We start from the raw sequence: 10642 nt of genomic DNA on the forward strand, positions 1-10642 counted from the left end.
TAATATGGGTAATTTTAATATCTTTTTTTTTTTTATAAAAAGTATTTTTTTTTAAAGTATTATTTTTGCATAAGTGATTAATAATTGAAAGTGAGCCGTTGATCGTGGCAGTTTAAAATTGGATGACTAAGATTAAATATTGAAAAGGTAAACAAATGCGGATATGAATTATTAATGAGCAAGATGAAGAGGGTTAGTAATGTAAATGTAACAAGTTATGTACATGAAATTTTATTAACATCATACATCTCATACACCCGATGTAGATATGGTTAACATGAGATAGTAACGAAGTAATTGTAAAAGGGAGACATTACCTTAGAACCTAATTAATCTAAATACAGTAGATGCGCAATGTGAAAAAGGTTGTAGTGAAATGACATCAGTTTTAACACAGAACCGATGCAAATAGAGTGCATGTGCAATATGTAAAAGGTGCTTGTGAAATGACATCAGTTGTAGCACACAACCGATGCAAAAAGAGGGCATGCACAATATGTTAAAGGTGGCCGCATAATGACATCATTTTGACTACACAACTGATGCAAATGTAGACAACGTAGAAGGTGGTTGGGTAATGACATCTGTTATGCCAGACAACCGATTCAAAATCAGGTCCATGTGCAAATGTAATAGGTGGTCGCCTAATGACATTGGTTTTATCACACAACCGATGCAAATGTGTGACAGTTGTACTAGCCATATTTATAAGTTTTTTTACATTAGTGACCAACAGAAAAACGAAAGTCTTGGTAGAGCTATTGGGCAAAATGGTGAATTCCAATGTTGAATCATAGGAAGAAATTGTATTAGCCTAAACAAAGCCTTGGTGAGAGAGGTGGCAGAGTGGTAGGGTTTTTCATATGAAGAGGTGAAATACTTAGTTAGAGAAGAAGGGAAAAACGAATTTGCAGTGCAAAGATAAAGGAGAATAGGACGACGGAAGGAGTGTAGAAAGCAAAAAATACTCATTATATAAATCAATTTAACATGGATTTCCCTCGAAATGATGAAGGAAACAACGAGGTTTGTGTAGGCTATGTGTATTTGAGTGAATAACCATAGTTGTTATAATCAAAGTAACATGTGTATTATTTATATATGTTACAGGTTGTTGTTGAGGAATGCAATGTGGATGAGGAAATGGGAAGTTCAGATGAAGTCGATATGTAGAAGGATGGATACGTCTATTTGAGTGATTTATGTAGCACTGAGATTAAGAGAGTGGAATTTTTGAGTGTTGAGGAAGGTTATAAATTTTATAATGAATATGGAAAAATTAATGGGTTTAGTGTGAGGAAAAATAAACGGGGTAAAAATAAGAATAGGGATGTTGTGTGGCAGCAATTTATTTGTTCAAGCCAAGGTTTTTGACGAGAAATTTACAGATGTAACCCCAATCGACTTTGGGAGCACAGAGCAATTACTAGGTTTAGCTGTGAGGCAGAGATAAAGATACGTTTAGATGTATATAGAGGGTGTTGGGTAGTTTGTCGATTCTTTGATGATCATAATCATAATTTAGTTGATGAGAATTATTTTGGAATGTTAAGGTCACATCGCAAAATGGATGATGGTGATGTTGAACAGATGCGTCGAATGAGGAAAAATGGTATTCCAACTTGCAAAATATATGACTCATTTGTTAGTCAAAGAGGAAGTTATGACATGGTTGGCTTTTGCAAAAAAAGATATGTATAATCAGATTGAGAAAGATAGAAGAAGACAGGATGGGGATGTTAAGGAGGCAGAAAAATTCTTAATAAGGTTGCGCTTAAAGGATCCCAAGCTGTATTGGGATCACAAGGTTGATTGTAATGGGAGGTTGTTGCATATATTCTGGTGTGATGGTATGAGTCAAATTGATTATGACATTTTTGGAGATGTTGTTGCCTTTAATGCTACTTATGGGAGGAATAAATACAAATGTTCTGTTGTAGTTTTTTTCTGGTGTGAATCATCATAAACAGACGTGTATATTTGGGTGTGCAGTTGTGTCTGATGAAAAGGAAGATACTTATGTATGGGTCCTTCAACAGTCTATAACAGCAATGAAGGGTAAGTGTCCTAATTGTGTTATTACTGATGGTGATATATCAATGAGGAATGCGATCAGGAAAGTTTTCCCATCTGCTCATCATCGATTGTGTGGGTGACATTTAATGAGGAATGTGACATACAATGTTCACAATGAAAGGTTTAGTAAATTGTTTAAAGAATGCATGCTTGGTGACGTGGACACTGAACAGTTTGAACAGAAGTGGGCTTCTGCCGTTGAGGAGTGTCATTTGGGAGGTAATGTATGGGTTGAGGAATTATATAATAAGAAAGAGATGTGGTGTACAATTTACGTTAAGGGTAAGTTCTTTGCTGGGTTAAGGACAACCTCAAGATGTGAGGGTTTACATTCTCAAATTGGTAAGTATATTAAGTCAAGAAATAACTTGAGAGAATTTATGGAGAATTTTAAGCAATGTGTCGATAACATTCGTAACAATGAAAAAGAAATGAATTTTAAGTCAAATTTTGGTCATGTAGTGCCTGTAAGTCATGCAGTTGAGTTGGAGAAATTTGCAGTAATGGTATATACCAATAATGTTTTTAAAGTCTTTCGGGAAATACTATTAAAGTCAGTATCTTTAACAGTGGTTGACATTATTCAATGTTTTTCATCAACGACTTATATTGTTATGAAGTGTGGTCATAGACCAAAACAATGGAATGTGTCTTTGGAACCAACAAAAACAGAGATATGTTGTTCCTGTCTTGCAATGGAGATATTGTTATAAAGAATATGACAATGAAATGATCAGAAATGCTGATGAAAGGTCACTGCGGAGGAGTTGGTTTGGACTATTATGTGAGAGTGGAAGATCAGTGTTCCAATTGGCTTGTCAAAGTTACCATGAGGTTTGTAATGTTAGAGAAATTCTGACAAGAGAAATGCAGCGTCTGAAAAGAAAGTATGGACATGAAGAGAGTGATTCAACTAATTATATCATCACTAATAATGGTGGAATTGATGCAAACAACCCCATTGCAAAAACAAATAATACGGTGGGTACGTGCAGTGGTGTTGTTGGAAGGAAACGCAAGCGTGTGACACGGTGTGGTTGCTGTAAAGTTGTTGGTCATACTCGGCGTACCTGTCAACATGCCATTAATATAAGTCAATCACTGAGGATGACAAATGATTGTAATTCTTCATCAAGAAGTGTGAGTTATGAAGAATATTTGTAGAGCTTAAAAGCTGGTAATAATATTTTATGAATATGGTTATTGTTTTCAATTACTTGACGTGAATACAATAGGGAAGAATAGCAATAGTAATATGTGTTTTCTTATAAATGTTTTGCAGGGGGTTTTAATTTGATTGTCCAAACACGATACCTGTTGAAGGAGAAAGACAATGTTGTTGAAGGAGAAGAAAGTTAATCAAATCAAAGTGTATTATTGTGACTGTTGTTAATTGATATAAGTGTGTTGTTTATTTATGTTGGATTGTTAACCTGTTATGTTATGTTCTATGTTCCATTTAGTAGTGGTGGTGTTTATTTGTTGTTTATAATAAGTCAATATGAGCTTTCGTAATATGGAAATTTATGACATAGTGGGTGTAATATGACACGTTATTTATAAAATTGACATTATAGTAGTTAAGCACTATAAGACATAAGTAACTTGTTTGACGAATTTTAGGTAGGGTGTTGACAGAGATTTTGAAATGGTTGACACTAAATGAAATAAGTATCATGATTTTTGGTTATGAAAAGATAAAATTTTAATTTTCAGTCTGTGTAGGTACAATTTTGTGCATATGCCATATACAATTCAGGTGTTGTACATATGCTGGTGTTCGATGGACAGAGATATATACATATGTGTGACAAATATATGATTGTTGTACTGTGTAGTATGAAAATAGTTATGTATATATATATATACAGGGTGGAATGAAATTTGAAGAAAGGATTGAAAATCACGTATGAAATAACCATGAGAGTTTTCATTGTTATATTAGGTACTTAGGAGTTTGGATTTGTTTAATAATTATATTGATTGATAACACCCGTATGTAGAAACAACTGTTGACGTCAGTTACTCTATTATTCTGGAACAAAACAAAATATGGCGTAAATTAGTATGTAATATTAGTAGAACTTGGTTAAATATAAACATCACTAGAAATGTCACTATTTAGATTACATTACATAAACGATAACTAAAACAAAAAATGGATGTTTAGCAACCCAAAGTACAATAGAGCTATGGAATGGAATGATTTGTTAAGTTTGACAGGATTGACATACTCATCTTCGATATAGGTTTCACATGTGTTCAGTGTTTCTTTCCAACCAAGCTTGTATCTGATTGAAAGGATCTAATAACAGTGATAATGTTGTCCTCATCCTTACTTTGTTGTGGTTGACCTATATAAAACTGATGTTACTGACCTTTGGAAATATGAGAGTAGTATTTCAATGAAGATATTGTGTCTGTATATATATATACACGCCTTATACATATATAAATATATATCGAATATATATATTCTTACCACTCCTAAGAGATTGGTCTGGAAGTCATAACCCATGGATATCCACTGAAGAACCCAAGTTGCTGAGTCAACACTACAACGAACAAAAACGATAATCATTATTTCTATTCAAAAATGTAAATTAACGGTTAAATTAGGAAAAATTAATAATCTAAAAAATTACCTATCATCGCAGTTTGGAATGCCTCTAGGTTCTACAATTGGCCATGAATCAAAATTGTCCTCACCACTTATCATTCCAGAAGAATAATAGTTTGAATGTAAAAGCAACTTTAGTTTAGCACACTACAAGACATTTTCATAGACAATATGTTTATTAAGGCAAGATAAACAATAAATGTTAATAATAATACCATGTCATATCTTCTCGTCCTTGCTTACAATGGTGTTGATATTTTTTCTCCTTTCGTCCAAGTTATTGACGTGAGGAAATGAATCAAAATGATAAACTTTTTTCTCCTTCACACTAATCACCATTAAATACCAGTGAGCGGACTTATGGATTGACACATATATATGCATTACCATTTAATATAGACGGTTAAGAGGAGATGAACAACTCTTGTTAGCTATGGCAATGTTATGTATACAAATTATTTATTCAATTATCATTAGACTAACGTATGATAAGTGTGATGTTGGTGGCATCTAGTCAATCATATAATCATCTCGTAAATAGCCTAAGAATTCTCCTTCGATTATCAGATGCTGCGAACCAAAATTGTATATGTATTAGGTGAAAATCACCTTAAAGTATTATTTCAAAAACGATTGATGAACGACAGACAATAAAGAAAAATTTTAAGACAGCTGTACCGCAAATGAAGGGGGAAACAACCAGTGTGTGATATCCTGACCACATTGTTCTTGCATCCACATCGTTTTCATTGCAACAAGATCAAATAGCTGACATATTTAGTTATTCATAACAATTTTGTTAAGTCATAACTCTGGAGTCAGAGAAATTTGTATCGTCTTGACAAAACGAACGATTAGCTATTGTTGTTAATGATGAACCCACCTTTTCGAAAACATAGTTGCCCGGACATAGGTAATGAAAGTTCACTCTTGTCAATGGTATGACTTTATGCTGGAAAATAATTTGGCTACCAGTAGGAGTATTACTCACTTTTCTCTGACGGTTTAATACAAACATTGTTAAAATTATAGTTATTGGCACTCACCTCGTGTCTAGATCCTTTCCAAAGACAAAGGCCGATACTTGCATCTCAAATCTTGTCAAACCCATATCTCCTATTACTTTGAATTTTGACCTTACAAACTGAAACGTGAGAAAGATATCACACAATAAATAAACATTAAAGTATTTAATAACATAACAAATAATAACAACTATTATAATACATACACTAACTGTTAAAAGACTTTGATGTAATAAGTGTTATTACCCTAGGTAGAATGAATCCATTGGTCTGCACATGAAATTTAAATTTACTTGTTCAACAGAACCAGTTGGTGAAATTGTTGTCAGTTGACGACTTGTAGCTTGGCTGCGTCGTCCAAAAGGAATATTTGGACAACTTCTTCTACGCAATGCAAGTGCAGGTGGTCGTTGTTTTTCACAATCTGATGACAACAACCTCTTTCGAACCACTTTTGTCTTGTACATTCAAAAATAAACCATGATTATAACAGTTCAGTTAATGTTGTCTTACGACAACGACTTACAAGACAAACGCAATGGCCATCGTTACAAACCTTGGTTAATGACGACATTGAAGTAGTAGGCAAGTTGGGCATATAATCTTTCCTACCTCTAAAATTTGACACATGTACGACATTTTGGTCGTCAATGTCAACATCTTCTTCGGATAACATGAAGATTATATCACTGTCATCTTCCTCAGTTGGGACTGATGTAGTCTGCCGAATGTTGGATGCACTGACTGTTGATGTTTGATATCGAATGTCATCAGAAATTACTGGTCCTTTTCCCTTTTCTGTTTTTGAAGTGGGTGTTGTTAGGTGTCTCGTAGTTTCAGAATCATGGGCAAACTTTTCATCCAACTTCTTCAAAATGTCATACATTTGTTTGTCTAATCCCTGATCAAACCAAAATGCAATTACTATAGTGTTAAGGTACTTTGATTGTAACTTAAACCACTTATGTAATATCACCTTTGCGTTGAAAATTATAAAAGTCAGTCATCATTATATTATACAGTTATGGTCATTACAAAACCTACGTCGATCATTTTACAACAATCTTCAGATGCATGTAAATGAGTGGCGTCTGATCCAACTTCCTGCATAGGAGTAGATTGATAATGTACATTAGAACATTAAATGGGAAATACAATAAATGTTTAATGTCATCGGTAGCATTTGTCAGGGAATTAATATTACCTTAGCCATGTTTGTTGACTGAGGTATTGGGTCTGTACCAAGGTCGTCAATGTTGGTAGGTTGAATGTTTTTGTTTTCCATGTTGTTTGCAGGGAATGGTTTATGTTGCAACACTTTTTTTGCTGAATAGGGTGACGTCTTAATTACAAACGAATGACAATAAATATGCGTTTCTGGAACAAGGCGTATATATAATATTTTTGCCCCTCCCTCTGTTGTTGTTTGTAAGTTATCGTCGTTACTGTACCTATGACAATTATCACATGCGCAGTGTTTCTGCATTATACAAGTAGAACACGTTTAATTTAATGTTGTATCACTCCTATTATACGATCATATTGTCATAACTTTGATCGACAATTTAGTCTCTAAGTAAGAATAATTGTTATGTTCTAACTATTATATTTAGCCATGTTAACTTCGATGGGGACTTTATTAGTCTAAATTAATTGTATCCAATTATGAATTCCTTCACGTGTCTTGACAGGAGATTAGCCTTGCATTTATTAATGTCTGCCACACCTGTGCATATGTCAATATTAATTGTTCGTTGTGCGATTACTCTAATGCAGTTTCGTATGTAGCCATTCCCATTCTCATTCTGAATTCCATTCCATTCCTTCACTTACTCTAAGGTCGAAGAACTGTTAAAAATGTTTTATAAAGTTTATATTTTGTTGTCATCAGTTCTTTTCATGAACAAACAATTGGGTACAAATGAGACACATGTAGTTGTAGCGGCACCAGCTTATTCATGTAGTCTCAGAACACATGAATAAGAATTTGTTGTTACATGTTACAACTTCACAGAACAGCAGTGATGAAATATGCAAGCGACTTTGTATGTTTAATCTGATTCTGTATTATATTTCATTGTTTGGACCTACCGTTCAAGTACACAAATGTCATATAATCCACCATAGATATTAATCCATCTAAATTAGTTCATATTAACCACCATTCATTGACGTTACTTCAATCAAATACAGTTGAAATTACCATTAAATGACAACATCTTTGAAATAAATACCACACGTGTATTTTCCACTAACAGGATTCGAAATACAGTGTAATATAGGACACCGTAATAACCAAAATAACACCTTGACAAATATTGAACTGTCATTCTTCATTGATGATCAAGAGGATGATCATTTTGCATAAAGCCTCCACATTTCTTTTGATCTTGTTTCCACCAATCTTTGTAGGTCATTAAACGGATGTATTAACAAGGATAACATTGTCTTCATCCGGACTTTGTTATGGTTTACCTACACCCACCCAAAACATTAATATGAATCAACATTCATTAACCGTCACATTGTCAGTAAAATACTAAACACATACAACCTTACCACTCCTAATAAATTTCTTTGAAAACAACTACCCATGGATAGCCATTCTAGAACCCATGTGGCGGAGTCAGAACTGCATACCATAATACAAAGAATATTGAAGACATTGTAATGAAAATGATATCAGTTCTACGAACATAATTAAGCATGTTTAATAAGTGTCAATATTAGATAATAACCTTTCTCTGCAGTTTGGAATGCCCCTGGGTTCTTCCACTGGCCATGACGCTATATCATCTCCATTAGTAATCATTCCAGGAAGAAAAAAATTGGAACATATCACACTTTCAAGTGCGATACACTACACAATGAACGAAACATTAGTGAATGGTACATATTAAACACATTGTGAAGGGTTATAGTTGGTCGAATTATGTTTACGGAAGGAATGTCATCCCAAATTCTGGGTGAATGTGCTTACAACTTTCATCATGTTAGTCATCTGGTCCTCGAAGTGGTTAGCATCTGGAAAACAATCCAAATAATAGACTTTCTTATCCACGATACTTACAACCATCAAATACCAGTGAGTATTGGACTCGTGGAACAAGACGTATATCTGTTAAAATATAAACAAAGTTGGTGAAATTTTCATCCTTACCAATAACTTGTTCAGAACAAATTTCAAAAATTAACAAATTTCACTAACATATGACAAGTCTGTTGTTGGAGGCATCCATTGAAGGACATAATGTCTCCAAAAATCCTCACTTTTTCTCTTTTGACAATGTTGTGCTGCATTGTAAACAACCTTATTTATTATTTATGGATTTTGTTATACCATACAAAGATATGTGTTTAGGTGGAGGTTGATGTGAACACGTCAATCAATTTGGAAAACCAATTCAACTATAACAACATATAGTACCGCAAATGAAGGGGGACAGAACCCGGAAGCGATAGGTTCACGAACATTTTCTTGCATCTAAATCAAATTTTTCATTGCAACAAGTTCAATTATCTACACGTGAACGTTATATATTGGACTCTTGAGCTTGTATATAACAGTTGAACACTGTAATATTAACCGCGTTAATCATATAGACAGGGTTTGGACTCGTCTTCCCTACCTTCTCAGTGATATCATTTGACGGACACAAGCATTCAAAATCTCCTCTACTCAAGTTGATGGTATTGTGTCGAAAAATAATTTCGCTAAAGTGTCAATGAAACCAATAAACAAGTTATCATACGTTCACAACAATTTCATTATGAACATATTTTTTAATAATGCAATCATTAATTTTAAGCCCTATAAAACTAACATGTTGTCTAAAAAGTTCCCAAACACATAACCTGAAAGTTGCATCTCAAACTTACTCAATCCCATATCAGCCGTGGGCCTAAATTTTGACCTAAAAAACTAAAAATTTTACATGTCAATTCCACAACAAATATTGAAATTATCCTAAATTGTCTAGAAGACAATTATAAATGGGACATAATTATGTTATTACCCGAGGCAGAATGAATCCATTAGGTCTGCAATTTGCATTCACTTTATTAGTGTTTTGAAGGCGAGAATGAAGAGCATTTCCACGTGGGTGGGGTCGTGCATAAGGATTATAACATTCAGTTGTATATTTTTTTCGGACGGTCGATGAAAATAGAGATTTCATTGTCACCATTCTCTTCACAAGGGAAGTGTAAACAAATAAAATTTATTATATGCACATGGGAAGTGTAAACAAATAAAACCTAATACCATAATTATAAATGATTATGTAACAAACCTGGCTAAATTGTTGACATGTTTGTTGTATCTTGGGTGTACACTGTTTTGATGATGAACTAAAATTTCGCAATATGTTTTCAGTCATGTTTGTCGTCGGTGTAGTTTTTAGGCCAATAAACAAGTCAATATCATTGTGAATATTTTCATCATCTGACACCATGACCATCATGTTTGTTTCATCGTCGTCACATTTGAAGGATTTTATACTGTTATTGTTTATACCGCTGCCATAAGAGGTTGGACATGTGGTCTGTGGGGATAACATAGGTAATTTTCCTTTAACTACGGTGGTTGTAATATATTCTGTCTTTTTTGAACAATCGGGATTCATTCTTGCTTTACCAACAATAGTTGGATTCGCAGAAGCATTAGCCTTAGACATAATTATCTGCATCATCATCATCACACCAACATCGATTGATTCTAATTTTTTGTGTATTGTCAAAATATGACTCTCCAATGACTGCAAGTTATGAAGCTCTTATGTTAGTTAAATAACGCGGTACAAGCATTGAATAGATAAGTTTGAGCATCACAGAAGATGTTTGACAACAAATTAATATAATACATTATGTAAGACCTCCTACGTTCAAGAAATCAAACCTACTTGTCTCATTTCAACGGCAT

Source organism: Abrus precatorius, unplaced genomic scaffold, assembly GCF_003935025.1.
Source record: "Abrus precatorius isolate BTA unplaced genomic scaffold, Abrus_2018 Scaffold11, whole genome shotgun sequence".
NCBI classification, from domain to species: domain Eukaryota; kingdom Viridiplantae; phylum Streptophyta; class Magnoliopsida; order Fabales; family Fabaceae; genus Abrus; species Abrus precatorius.